The sequence below is a fragment of the Ammospiza nelsoni genome, chromosome 1 (assembly GCF_027579445.1).
Source record: "Ammospiza nelsoni isolate bAmmNel1 chromosome 1, bAmmNel1.pri, whole genome shotgun sequence".
Classification (NCBI taxonomy): Eukaryota; Metazoa; Chordata; class Aves; order Passeriformes; family Passerellidae; genus Ammospiza; species Ammospiza nelsoni.
The window spans coordinates 59,320,915-59,336,545 of NC_080633.1; positions in this window are offsets into that span (position 1 = coordinate 59,320,915).

Below are 15,631 nucleotides of genomic sequence, written 5' to 3' on the forward strand. Positions count from 1 at the left end.
AGTGACTGTGTGTATTTTATACATGGCTAACACATTGTATTGAGCAAACAAAACTGCTCTACTCTGTGCACTGCTGACATATTTGGTACAGCTGCACATGTGGTGTTTATTCAGATGAGCCAGTAAATTCCTATATCCTTGATATTCATATCAAGAAAATGTGAGGCATTAGCTGTAGTGAAAGAAACCTTCTGTTTATCTGCAGGCAAGCAACTCTCACACATTGCTTTGCTCCTGTGCCTCAAAGTGATCTTGGGGAGAACAGATTGTAATAGGAGTGAGCGCATCCACTGTGACCTGTTTGATTTTTCAGAGATCTTTCCTTTTTCTGTCATAGACTGCACACTGCCACTGAGACCGGGGAAGGTGGGACCAGTCACACTTTTCAAAAATATTTTTCCAACTATTTACAGATTTACTGGACATGAAGAAATGATCCATAGTTCTTTACTCATTTTACTGTGCTTATTCAATTTGTAAATATGCAGTGCAAGATGAAATACTAGCTTGAAAGAATCTGCTTAAATTGGAATAACTTTTCTGTTGTTTTCTTCATTTTGTCTCATATGTGGGCAGAGTTTTGGGCATGATAGGCTTCTTGTGGTGTTCAAAACTGGTCAAAATAAAGAAAGTAAATGGTCTTTCCATCCTTCTCCTGCTGCCCCTGGCTGTACATCCATGCAAATTCTTCTTCCTGACCCTGGTTCTCAGCTTTCATGCTGTAAGCCAAATATTCTTACTTGCACAGCAGAAATGAACAGAATAAATCTTTGCCAGTTTAGTAAGCTCACAGAAGGATCATATGCATGAGAATTGATGAAAGACCATGTGAAATCAGTAGAGATATGTACTGATGGAAACTTCATTTCTAGGTTTTGGGTTTCACCTAGGCTTTTACTTCAGAGCAATTGAAACCAAACAGTGCTGACTGTCATAGTCTTGCCTATCTGCTGCCCCTGGCTGTGAATTACTGTCCTTACCTTCCACCTGACTGGTCTTGCTCTTAGTCTTCAGTTGCTTAAGTCTTTGAGAAGCTACACATGTTGAAATTTTCCTGTTCGCCTATTCCTAAATCTCAATGGGGCAACTAATATATGCAGCGGTAGTGGAAAGGAAATTTTGTGTGCCAGCTTGTCTTTTCCCAGGATATAGCCCTGAATGTGCTCATTAAACTCTATGAAAAGTTTTGCTATTACTTTCCTCAATCAAAAATAAAAGGTTCACTAAAAGCACACAACCACTTTTTTTTTCAGTGGAAAGCAAATTAATCCCCTGCAAGTAATTCCTCTGCCAGCACAGAGCTTATTTAAAAGGCTTCATAAAGTTCATTTAACTTCTCCCCTTATTTTAATGAAATAAAAGTTTACCAGGGTTCTGAATACCTCCTTATGAGGCATGAACCAGATGTTTCATACACATCTGTGCACTATTTCTGTGTAACAAGTCAAAAAATGGGGTGTCACTGGAGCCATGGTCTCCTCCACAGCCACAAGAGAGAAGTCACTAGGGTTACCCATACCTCTCACTGATGCGAGTCAGGCATGGCCCTTGTCCTGACCCTAGTATTATCCTTTTGCTTTCACAGTGCTCTCGCATTGAGAGTGCTCTCGCATCATCTTTCACATTGCCCAGTAAAATAACAAGGCAACTGTATGTGAGGATCTTACTTTATCTAGAAAATTTTTGCTCACTAGTTTTAGTCAACGTAAAATGGTGTTGGTTATTTGAATCAAAACTTTCAGTGTGAGATGGGAGTCACAGCCAAAGGGTATCAGATTGCGGAATATGCAATGCAAAGTTTATTTTTGGTACAGTTAGAACTGCCACAAAATGCTGCATTGTAAATATATTTTGGGGAATTCTCTTCTGCTGACAGGAAATTAGACTGAATAGTACTCCTACTTTGGTTAATACTTCAGGCATCAGATAAAAGTGTTATAAAAAACCCTAAACTGATCCAGAGTTATTACTTCGGAACTCCCCCAGGTAAGAAAGAATATAGATTTTCATACCAGCAATTAATTACTGGTACATTTTCTATGTTATGATTAACATGACTATTGTTTACAAACTGTAAACAATTTGTTTACAGGTTCAGTTTTTGGAATGTGCCATGGGATTTTGTGTAGAGCAGATTTTCTACATTTTTGTGTCACCCTTTTCAGATCAGAAATGGTAAATTTTCAAGATTAAACAAGAATGGGTTTCTAGTTGTTGAAGCACAACAGTTTCATGAGAGGTAAGTAATTGTTCATAAATATGAATTCTTCTTAAAAACAGCAACAACTACAAAACAAAACTAAAAAACAACCCGACACTGCCCCCCCAAAAAACCCAAACCAAACTAAAAAGAAAAGAAAAAACCCACAAACCAAACCAACCGACTGAACAAAACCACACACAAAACCACACCCACACACAAACGAACAAACAAACAAACAAAAAATAAAATAAAATAAAAGGAAGTACTGAAGTACTGACATTGATTTCTATATAATGGAGAGCATCATCCATCCCTCTCAGGATGTCCTGTTAGTGTTGTGGGCCAAAGCATGTAGGAACACATAAATATTGGAATGACAAATGAGTCTTACTCTTGACAGCATTCTCATTAACTCCACACAAGAAGTTTGTTAAAATTATTTTTTCTAAAATGATAAACATCTTTATGCAGGCACTCCTAGACCTGTTTAAGTCCGGTTTATATTCAACAGTGTAATGAACTTGCAAGTGAGACAGCCGCAACCACACTTTAAAAATATTTTAGTTTGAGTGACTGCAGGCACTGCTTATGCTACATTCGAACTATGTGTCAGTGCAGGAATCCTGGAGCAGACATTGTCTACAAAGGAAGCTGCATTTCTGGCACAGCCATGTAATGCCACCACCAGCCTCCATCTCATACTTTTAGCCTTTGACTCCTGTCAACCATTCCTTATGAAATGTGCTTTTAAGCTGGAGTGGAGGAAGTCACTGCCCAACAGCTGTGTGGGACTAATTATTGGGATTGGTAAAGGGAAGAACAAAAGGTGGAGGTAGGAGGGGCATTCACAACAGTTTGGCGAGGAACAGTCATGGGAAAATAGCTGGATAAGGCAAAAAAAAGGGACCAGTCATGTGTAAACAGATGTCTGGTCTGTCTTTTCCTGGCAATGTCTTTCTCCTGGTTAATGCAGTCAATCTGTGTGGATGAGAGTGTCTGGAGGTTTAGGTGGCAGGAAATGGACTTGAGACTGTTAAGTCTGAGCTGGATGCTGGAGAGACCAGAGGGTGTGTGAGTTGGCTCCCAGCAGAAGGTGGGGCTGGGGATTGGTTGTTGGCAGGGCAACAGAACTGGACCAGCTGTCGGAGAGAATTGTTTGCATGTGTGTGTCCCTAAGTGAGAGGCAGCTGAAAGACCAGAGGATGAAGGGGACAGCAGCTGGACAGGCTGCATGTTAGGGTGGGCTTCCAGCCTAATCAGTCACAGGAAGGAACAGGATGGTGCTCTTTGGGAGTGCTTTGTGCTCTGTCCGTGTTGGTCTGTGTGGCTGGCCAGGTGTACTCCAGTATTGTGTATGTTCTGGGGAATACTTGCTCAGCCTCACCACAAGCAGGACCTGGGGAAATGGCTCTTCTGCCTCTCTTGGGCCTGATCTGGCAACCCCTGACAGACATTTATTATATTAAACTCCCAGAATGGTCACAATGTAAAGTGATTTTTTCTCAGTCCCTTTTAAAGGAGGAGATAGGAGATAAGAGCCTGGGATTCAGGACTCCAGCTAGTATTTTCAAGAAAAAAAACCAAAAGGTAATATAAAGATTGCTTAATGTAAAATGTTTTCCTTTTAGAGTTTCATAAAATCAGGTCTTGATTAAACTATTTTTAGCATAAGGAGCATTAGTGATTCCTAACTGTTTTTCTCCAACTGAATTTCCCCAAAGCAGGTATTTCCCTAAAATAGCCTAACATACGCATTTTTAAAATTCTTTGACACATTTTCAGCGACTGATAATGGAGATAGAATTATGATAAAAAGCACAGTTTTTTTAGAGTCAAGGTAGTAACAGGAATAGGAGCACAAATAGCTACATCTGCACTGCAGCCCAGAGACTGAAACCCCCTGATCTTTGATAGAGCTCCTGGAACAGTGAGAGTGAAGGTCCCTAATGAGGCTCTTAGTATAATTAATACTATTGGTTCACTCAAAGCTTTGATGATCTGTAACGTTTCTGCATCAAAGCAAAGGGAAAGTTTTCAACTAAGAGAACAACCTGAATGCTAAAGAACTTGACAGTACTGCCTTCTCCTCCACACTCATATTATCAGAAGCAGCATACTCATGTTGTGAGTAAAAATCATTTATCTGGGAACCTAATGCTTTAGACTACTGAAAAAAATTCTGAGAAAGCACATTTATATACATTTGTTACTAATTGTAAACCTTGCCCACATCACTTGGTTTATTTCTACAGCTTCATCTCTCTAATTTTCTTATGTAATTATTTGATTTATTTTGACTCATTTTGACCTAATAAATAACTCATTACCACTATCATCTCCACTGTCAGAAATGATAAAACAAAAGCAGAGGTCATTGTACTTGGTACTTAAATCACTTCAATATTGCATTTACTTTTACATAATGTTACTATTTTCTTGTAGTTCTTTCATGTGTTTAGCTTGATTTGTCACTGTTTTGGGTTTTCACTGTCACATGAAAGGAATGAGCAATTTAAGGGCAGACTAACAAAGGGACAATAAATCCCTGAGAAAATGTTACTGGGGAGAGGAAGTTCATCTAACACAGTTGCCAAGAATGAGGCAAATGAACATCTGCATTGGATTATACTGCTTCAGGAAAGCTAAAATGAGTCTGTGCTAAAAGAACCTTCTGTTAATCTTACTTGTTTTTTCCATTTCTCCATTGTTTATGCTTTCTTGGAGCCAGGGAAACACAAGTTTCTTCATCAGTGCAAACAAGTGCTTGTAAAATAACTTTTTAATATATGGCAACATCATGACTGGTTACAAAAATGAAACAATGCAAAACTTCAGGTGTTTTTTGACAAGTCACCTCTGTAAACACAAACTTTGCTTGAAAGATCCCTTGGCTCTGCAGGAGCAGCTGTCCTAGCCAGGAATCAACTGACTCAGTGCCCTCTCTCTTGCTGTTTATAGCACTTCTAAAGGAAAGAAAGAAAATTCCTCAGCAACAGAGCAGAAGCTCTGTGACCAAAACAAAGCCTTGATCAGTGTAAGGACTTCATAAACCTGCATAGACTCTCTGTCACTTTCATACTGGTCACACCATACCAAATGCGCTCAGTTTGAAATTTAAAAATTAGTTTTTCCTGCTCTTTGAATGTTCACCTGTATGCCAAAAAATCCAACCAAGATTTTTTCTTTACTGGTTTATTACCAGCTATCAAAATGGTCTCAAAATAAATTCTATACTACTTTTGGAAGTTCCCACTTCTAGTCTGGGCATCTCCCACACTGCTATTGTTACCTTTGCAGGTGTAGCAAGTTGATACATACTGCTCCATTTTCTTGGGCAATACTCAAGAAAACAAAGAAGCTGGGCATGGAGGACAGAAGTATGAAAGTCTGAAAAACTAGCAGTTTGTGGTTGTTAAGTAAGTCTTCTGCTTTTTTCTTTGTCTTGTTTTGTTCTCTCCCAAGAAGCAGAATTATAAATAACTACCATGCTTCATTTTTGGAAAATCCAGAATCTAAGAGCCACTCCTCCCTGTTTCACTTACAGCTATTATTCAGAAAATTATCTTCAGCTCTTTTTTTTCAAAATAAATTTTCCTTGTTTTGTTTGATTGATTGTTACTTATATCACTTAAAAATAAATTGTTGTTTATTTTTTAAAACTTTGAGATTACATTCAGTCTTGGAAGTGAAAAATATCTTCTCTCTCTATTGCTGCACAGTGCAATATCTCATGCATGATCCTGACTGACATAAAAGTAATGTGAGCAAAAATATACTTTTACCTCTTTGACTTCCTCTTTGCAAAGCATACAATCAGGGGACTTTTCCTTTCCTTTTGTTGGTGTTTTTGGGTAACCAGCACACCAAAGAAGTGGGTTTTACATAGTCATTAAGGAAGATTGTGGGGCTTTGTGGCTGCTCCAGCTGGGCAAGGCAGTTAGAAGAAAACCCTGAAACCCAAGTAGAAGCTCTATTACATATCCTTCAGGGATGGTAAAAACAGAAGTGTTGTCAGAGATCTTGACTAGGCAACAATATGAACAGGTTAGCTCATCCTTATAGGGGTATGTTGGATGGGAATAATGTTTGATGCCTTGAGGAGTGACTGACACTGCTAATACATTAACATCCAATTTCTACCAGAGTAGGAGGTATCACAGTGTGGCAGAAGGACCACATTGCCAAGTGTATCTCAGGTGTATCTCGGGCCTTCTTTCAGGTGTTCTGCTCATTTAGTCCTATCATATAAACACAAGCAGAAACTTGAAGCATGTTAATTTAAAACTGATAAAAAGGAAACACTGAAAGGGAATGACACCATTTGGGAGCTGACTAGACTTCTAGAAGGGCTTGAGAGATGTGCTATGTGTGTGCTGTGGAGAAGTGCATGTCGGTGCACTTGGCATTCAGAGTACTGGCTCATGTCCTTAAATGATTTGTATTTGTTCAGCTTTGTTTAATTAAATACAACTATTTCCTACCCAGATTGTCCTCCCTAGGTTCTGTTATTCAGAAAGCTAAAATAATTCTACAAGGTCTGATATAAAAAGTTGTTGAAAGGAATGAAGTGGGATAGAAACTGGGCTTACAGCTTGTAAGAATATGGAGAGACAGGCAGGGACTGGGACCTGAAAGAAAAATATGCTTATAATTAGGTGTTACAGTGATGGAGTGGGAAAGGTGGGTGAGACTCAGGGCTGTGGGAAATTAATACATGCTTGTCTGCACTGTTCACCTGTTTTCTGGAGCAATGAAGTGCAAACACAGGTGATTCAGAATAGACTTACTGTTCACATAGTTGGTGTTCAGGTATTACAAGACTCTCTGTTAGCTAGGGGTAAAATACAGGGTGAGTTAGCACATCCTGATTTGTGTGTTAAGCAAGGAAGAAAATAATGATAAAGTATTTTGTAGATAAAAGCCATCATAAGTAGAACCAAAAAGCCAGAGAATATTGGCACAGCATTAATTAATTTACTATTGCTAAGCAAATTTTTAGAGTTTATTATTTAGGAAGCGAACAATGTATCTGGCAAAAAGAATTTGTATTATCAAAATGCAAGCTAAGCTTTTACAGTTGTTTGTTTTTAACCCATGAACAAAGTGAAGCTCATGGCATCTCAGCCGCTAAGGGAGAAAAAAGAATATGAACTTCTAAGCTGATTCACTAACAACAACCACAGCAATTAGCAGGAGTCTTGATGCACAGGCAAAACAAATTAGATCTCCTTGGCTAATGTCAGCCAAAATTAATGGAGTAGAGCTTGTCAAAGATAGAGCATTCCTATCCTCATAGCTCTTCTCATGGCTTTTGGGGGAATGAGAGCCTCCATCCCACTAGGCTAGTGCTCCTACTGCTATGAATCCAGCAGAACTGCACTCGGTGTCTCTTCTGAACATAGGCATGCCCATCAGGGCACCAACACTGCTCAGAGAGCTGCTGCAGCACAGCAGACCAGGCAGAAGGTGTGCTGGGAAGTGGCATGTGCAGGATGTGAGTTGATATCAGTTAGAGGATATATGATGCAAATCTCCAGGAAATCAGGAAACATGCTCTGCATCTGTGTGAAGACAGTAAGGTAAATAAATGTATTCTTATTTATTCAAATATGTATTACAGACTACATCATTTACCTGGCTAAAGCACGGAACTGCTTTGTCACTGGTAATTTCTTCTTCTTAATCTGTGATTAAACCTTTAGACAATGAAATTTCATTTCAAGAGGTAGTAAGTGAAAATAACTTTTTCATTTTAAGTTTGGTGGTGATAGCTTTGAGTCTGTTTTGACAAAGACCTTTAGGAGTCTTTATCCTATGAAGTCTCTTCATTACATGAAGTACTGCACATGAATGCAGCCAGGCTTCTCTGCTCCCTGGTCCCTTCCCACAACCCTTCCCAATCCTGTTGTTATCAGTGCATTGCTGACACACCTCCAATCAAAAATCTTGTCTGTGTGAATATTTCTGTCAGTGTTGAACAATCCTTGCTGCTGTGTCAGAAGTCATCTGTTTGTTTAACTGCTAGAAGAGGGTCTCTTTTTACTTTTGAGTAGTTTTGTGTAAAGCATCATTGGGTGTGTTTGTGTGTCAAACAAATCTTCCTAAAACAGAAACAATGAAAAAAAGTCAGACTTACAACATGGTGTTACTCAAAACTTGTTTTGACCACATCATATTTTTAAAGATATAGCAATAACTGCATTTTAAATTTTGGCTAAAGGGTCAAGTACATGTGTGGGTAATGTGTTTATTTCTGTCTCAAAATGTGGGTGGTAGCTATCCTGTAAAAGTCACACACGGCATTAACACACTTTGTGTCATGCTGGCATTGTGTGTTTCCTTTTTGCAGTATTTAAATGCCCAGCTTTTCTCTCCCCTGCTCCCTTAATGAGCAATCTCACTACCTGTGGGCAAATTTCAGTTTTATCCTCTACTGCCTTCTCTTGAACAGGCATTCCAGAGGTCTCACACAGAAAGTGATCAGGAGAAGAAAAATCACAACTGGTAACGGCAGGATTGGCAATGTTGGAAGGCAGAATTTACTGTATTTTGAGAAGAGAGGGAGAACAGTTCACAAAATTGAGTGAAAATAATCTGCCACTTGGAATGCATTTTCCAAAAATACATGGATGAAGCAGATACAGACATGCTTGGATAAAAGAATGAATTTATCTGTAAAATTTGATGCCAGACTAAAGTGGTCATATACTGTCCTTAAAGTTCTTTGACAGATTAATATCTCAAATAACACTATTCTTGCAGAAAAACAATTCCATTCTCTAAATTGAAAAGTGAAATTTAAGAAACAAAAATGTAATTTTTATTTAAATTGTACTTTGCTTTGAACATTTTTAATGGCCCTTTAGTCTTAAGAATGGATAGTAAGGATTTTCTAAACATTTAAAAAAATAATTTACCAACAGAAGCATTTAAAGATTATTTGAAAATGTTTTGATATTCTCTACTTTTGAGTATAATCAGTTCTCCTAATCCTTATGAATGTCTTCCAATTTTAAGATAGTTGGGTACCTTAATTTTCTCTTAGTAATATAATGGCAGCTGAGCTATTGGATAAAGGAGATTTGAAGAGAGAAGACTAATATCTTTCAAAGATCTTTGACACGGCCATGCTGTGTTGGCAAATAAAGCTACCTCCCTGTGACATGGGGCTTTGACACTTTGAAAGTGAAATTTTGGGTTCATCAGGAATATTTTTTGTAGACACAAATATGAATAGATCATCCTGCCAGCAAATGTAGCCATCATACTGAGAGCACCATACACAGTGGCCCTGACTGGCTTTTTTCCACTGACAGCTGGTGAGAGCTGCACTGGTTAAACTTAATGAAATCGGAAACTTCTGTTCTGACACTTCTATTATTTGAAAATTTTATCTCAATATGTGTTGGGATTTTTTCTGAATAGAACTTAGTTTTAATTTATACCTTAGTTACACTTAATGTCTTAATTTTATCCTTTATGTCCTGGATTTTGCTTACAATTTCTAAAAATTCCTAAATTCAAAGCAAATATATATTAGGTTAGAAGAAGAAGAAACAATCAGCACAAATATAGTATTCTGTCCAGTAAACGTCTCCAGATGCTGAGAACTTGCTCTAAGACCTTGTCCCCATGGCCAACACCAGAGTGAAACCACCAAGGCTAGCACCCAGAGGGACAGTGAAAGGATGAGCATAACATCATAAAAGGGTTAGAAGCTAAGAAAATTGTGTGTGTTCAATTTTTAATGGTGTTGCTGCAATTAGTGCATCTTTTCCTGTATATTAGTACTCTAGCTACTTTATTTTTCTTTCTTTTTCTGCAATAATTAGATGAAGACCAACGGTGATCCTTCAATTTGACTGTTAAAGATCCCATTATATTAACAATCCCAAAAGCACAGATGGTTGAGGGGGGAAGGGATCTGGGAAGGAATCAGCTCCTTCAGTCCCTTCACCCTCCTTGTAGCTCTTCATTAGACTTTCTCCATTATGGTCACATCACTTTTGCACTGGGGAGCCCAGAACTGGACATGGCATTCCTTGTGTGACCTCACCAGAGCTGGGCGGAGGGGCCACTTCCGTCAACCTGCTGGCAGCAGCAATGGCCTGTAGGCCATCCCACAATGTCTCCATGATTGCAACAAGATTGTAGCCTTGCAGATGCACAGAGACCTCTAATTCATCATGTTTATTCCCTGTGTTATGTACGTGCACTTCAGAGGGCATCCTAGAACCCAAAGGCCTGGGTTTTTCCAATGATGTTGCTTTGGTCACAAGCAAAATCTGGAGGTGTCCCTATTTAAGTCTTGTTTTCTGCTTTTGTGACAACACCACCCCATGCCTTTTGCTAATCTGCCCTACTCACCTGGGTCTCACGACTGCTAGTAGCTGTCCCTCCATTGTCATTCCTAGTTCGAATCCTTGAGAGTGCACTCAATCCCACTGTCCGTGTCACTGATCCAAATGTTGCACAGCTCCAGTCCCAGTACTGACCCCTGAGGGATGCTACTTGTCACTGGTCTCCACCTGGGCATTGAACCACTGACCATCTATTTGGGTGTGACCATCCAGCCAATTCCCCATCTGTCCCCATCTGCTGATTCATCAAGTCCATGTCTCTCCAGTTTAGAGATACGGACATCATGCAGAACAGGGTCAGATGCTTTGCCCAAGTACAAGTAGATGACATCAGAGTTGCTCTTGACTTATCCTGTCCATATTATTGTGATGATTTGCAAAGCAGAATTTTGAGAAAATAATCTAATGTAATTAAAGATTTGACATTTGCATCACCTTGTGGTTGGCCTAAAAATGTAGGATTTTACTTTTATGAAAACCCTATTTCATATAAGCCAGTGGGAAAAGAGGTTTGTCCCAGTATAGAAGAACAGGATTTGTACAGGTTTATCTCAAAACAATCTCAAAAGTCATCACTAAGGTCACTCATAGGGTCAAGCTCTATAAGTATTTTTACAAGGCAAATATTTGAGTCAAGTTAGCTTGCACAGAAGGGGAGAGGGATTCTGGTGAAGGTTTTGCTTTCTGCCCCCTATGACAGGCCATGTGAGCATGTGTGTGGAGGAGAAAATGTTGCTTCAGCTCAGCTGCACATGGACACAGCAAAAGTGCTGCATATAATTCTTTCTGGGTTTATTCATATAAAAGGAATGTGTGACATTTAGACTGAATGGAGTCTTTCAGTGCAATGCATGTACTTAATATGGTTAAGACTCATTTTTTTAAAGTATGCTTTAAAACTATGTACCCTTCTGTTCATGATAAATTAATTTAGTATACTAATAGGATCAGTGTTGCCATGTACATGAGTTTAAATTACAAGCAGAACATCTATTTATGCTTGGTTTTAGAGTTGTGCCACATACTCTGTTGAATAATTTCAATTGCTTAAACAGTTTATAAACACTGACTTAGTGTCTCATGTTAATACTAGAAACTTCACCAGAAACAGTTCTGCCATTTCTGGAAATTACAAATTTTATGAGTCTGTCAAATAATTGGTTAATAGTTCAATGGTTTTTCATTTTAGAACACAAACTCAAAAATGGATAGGAGCATACTGACACTTGCAAGTGCCACCAGAAGTACTGAAATATCATTTTTCACAGCATAAACTGCTTGAAACATTAGAGTATTACACAAGTCATGTTTTGTCTGTAGGTTTCATGGATGCTTACTTATAACAGAAGTATCACAGAGTTTTCCTTCTTCTTGTCATGCTGCCTGGCAAAAAACTGAGTCAGAGTTTGTTGAGGAGAAATATATATGCCTAAATATTTCTTTTTGGTGTATTTGCTACCTAGTGTCTGGTAACATACCAACTCTTCCCTTTCCTTCTGCTGCCCAACTGGTTTACAGTCATCTTAGCTTTGTCCTTACCTCTCCTCAACTTGTTATCCCAGGCTTTTCACTCCATCTTACTCTCCTTTTTTTTCTGCATTATACACCCACTTTCCCACTCACCTGTGTGCCCAACAGATCTTGTCTCTTCCTTTTCAAAACTCATCTTCCAACATAAGTATTGATGGGAGATTCCTTCCTTTCTAGGATTTCCATTGCAAGCTTCAGGTCCCTGATTCTTCTTTGCCTTCTTTGCCAATCAGCCCCAACTATGCGAAAGATTTAACATTTTTTTCCAATGCTTTTTATATTACTGTGAGGGAGGGATAGAGTAGACAGAAAATCAAATTAATTGAAATTAAATACTAAAGAGCCAGTAAATGCCATCATTCTTGGGCTATGTGGCCTTAATTTGTACCCATCTGTAGGGTTTACTACAACCCTGTCTCCAGGTACATAAATGTACATTCTTATTCTTTCATAAGTATGTACTAAAATATGCATTTATAGATTTATTTTTCCTAAGGTGCTTTGTTTAAAGGAGAAAAATGCAGAAAAACAGATACCGAATCATCTGTTAAGCTTCTGAAAGTGTACTGCCAAACCACTGTGAAATTAGCTGTTTAGCAGCTGATCATATTCAAAGCCAAAATGTCATTCAGAGTTTCTGGATGTAATCCTAAATGAGTACTCAGAATGGCTGGCTTTTCAGGAAGCCAAGGCACAAGAAATGAGTCTGTGAGTGAACAACTTGTTAAAAGAGAGACAAAATTTCAGGAATATAGAGACAGCCCATGTAGCAGAGATTTGTCACCACTGAAATTGTTCATATACTGTACTGCCTGCCTTAACATAGGACCACAGAGTGGTTTGGGTTGGAAGGGACCTTAAAGACCATCTCGTTCCAAACCCCTGCCATGGGCAGGGACAACTCTTAGAGCTTCATCCAACCTGGCCTTGAACCCTTCCAGGGATGGGGCATCCACAGCTTCTCTGGGCAACCTGTTGCAGTGCCTCACTGCCCTGACAGTAAAGACTTTCTTTCTAATATCTAAATGTTCTCTCTGTCAGTGGGAAGTCATTCCTCCTTGTCGTGTCATTAAATGTACTTGTAGCCTCTCTCCATCTTTCTTGTGGGATTAAGTGAGGGCAGGCAGTTACATGAGTGCTGTGCAGTGAACTTTACTGATGAGAGTTTTTTAAAAAAAGGATGGGATAGATTGTAAAGAATTCCAAAAGGATCTTCTAAGAGGGAATAACTGTAGAATTAAATGATAAATTACATTAATTTACACCATTTGTCATAAATTTATTCAGAAGGAGGAAAATCCCAATTGCACATAAAAATACCTTTAAAGTGCAAATTATTGAGCTTATGAGAGTTCCATGAAGATGTCATCTTGGCTGCAGTCAAGAAAGTACATCAGTTGTCTTCCTCACCAGATAAAGGAGAGAGTACATTGCTATGTCACTCAAGAAATCTTGGGATCACCCGCATTGTGTGCAGTTATGATTCTCTTGACTTCACCAGAGATCAAAATTATGTCCTAGAACTCAGAAACTGTGAGAAAGACTAAAAAGATAATCAGAGGTGTGGAATGGTTGCACTACAAGAAACAACGAAGTAAGTTCACCCTTGGTGCAGAAAGAAGACAAAAAGGAAGGGTATATAAAAGAGGCTTCTTAAGTTGCAAAGGGCATGGAGAACAAAGGGTGGTCACTGATTTGGTGAACCCTATTCAGTACAAGAACTCAGAGACATCAAGGAACATAGGCAGGACCTAAGCTGAAAACAAAGGAAGCAGAGACTTCATGAAATACACAACTGAGCCGTGGACCTCCTTTCTAGAGGCTATGGTAAATGCCAACTATTTGTCCATGCTCAGGAGAAGTCTAAGCAAAAGATAAATCTTTTAGTCTTTTTTAGTATGGTTCTTAACTCAGGCCTTGGTCCAGACTGCTTCTCTGACACTAACTTTGCACAAGAACACGCCTATGAGTCTTATATCCTACAATTATAGAGGATAGAAAAGTGCAGCTAAGAAATTTGTGTTGCGGTCAGCAGGAAAGAAAGAAACACCCTCTGATAAGAAATATAACAACAGCCAGCCAGCCTAACTCTGAACGGCTAAGAACTGCAATAGCAGAATTGTGGCCTGCCATTTGGAATCTTAAGGAGTGTAATCAGTTGACAAAGCTAGGGGAAATAAACAAAACTTCTGCCTGGAAAATGGAGATTTTTAGCAAGAAGGAAAACACCAGTTTAGCTGAAGACAGCTGGACACAGTACTGAAGGAAAGCACAGATGTCCTAATTCAAAGGAGTCCTGCTGTGTTTGAAAAAGATGAGACAAACAGCAAGGTTAAAACTGAGTGGATGTGTACAAATGCCACTGCCCTTGTGGGGAGAAAGATATATATGGGTAGATGGATACAGCAGAAATAGAAAGCCTGTACTTCAGTAATTCTTGGGCCTTCAAATAAGCACTAGATATGCAGGAAATCCTAGTGACCTACAGCAGTGGGGGTAATAAACTCTTTGTACTTAGGGATTCCTCCACAGCCATCCATTCAAAACTAATGGACTGCAGAGGTCAAGAACATACTCTGTCTTGTTTTCCTTTATCCAGTATTGGATAATGATGTTGAGCATTGGCCAGATATCCATGTTAAAATGTCCAGCAGAAACTAAAGGCACTATCAGCAGCATTTCAGGTAGATGGTTTGCATGAATAGCCTATTACTTCCTTCATTTCTATGGGTTTTCTAAAATTGGAGGAAAAATCCATCCAATAAGGCTTTGCTGTGTATACTGTAAAAATTGATTACAAGTTTTATAAATCTGGAGACTGCTTCTATGTTTGTCTCTTAAATATGTTAGTCTACTGTAAGATACCAAGACAGACATATGTTTGCCATATATACTGGATTAAAACCTCTATAGCAACAGGAAGGATTACACAGGTAAGCCCCATTTTGTGTGGGTAGAGAGACAGAAAGTTCCTTTTTTCCTATCAAAGGAAGGTACTGAGTTAAAAAATAGTTCAACAGGACTAACGATAGCTCTTGGTAGCTACTGCTAAATATTAAACTGGAAAAAAAAGGAAAAAAATGGAAAAGTAAGCCAGGCTTACATACATACATACTTACTTGCATATATAAAGAGATTTTCCATGAATGCTTAAAACCTCAGTATTTTCTCTTAGGATAACATATATATAGTGTGCAAGATAAAGGCATAAATTATGATTTGACCAAATGTTACAAACACTGTTTCTGTAAGCAGTCTGGCTGGTGGTAACAAGGGAAAAATTTCATGGAGAAAGAAAGCAAAATGATGACAGCCTCAAGAAGAAAAGGTGAACGATGAAACATTTTTTCAGCCCTGATACAGTACTATGGGCCTGAAAACAGGGGTTTTTTGGTCGTCCAAAGAAGATAAAACTGTGTGTGTTTATATTAAGACACTTGATTAAAGATAATTTGATCTCTTCATTCCTTGTTATTATGGAAAAGGTAGATAGCAAATAATACTGGTCTGCAGCTTAGTTTAAATTATACCTGGAGAG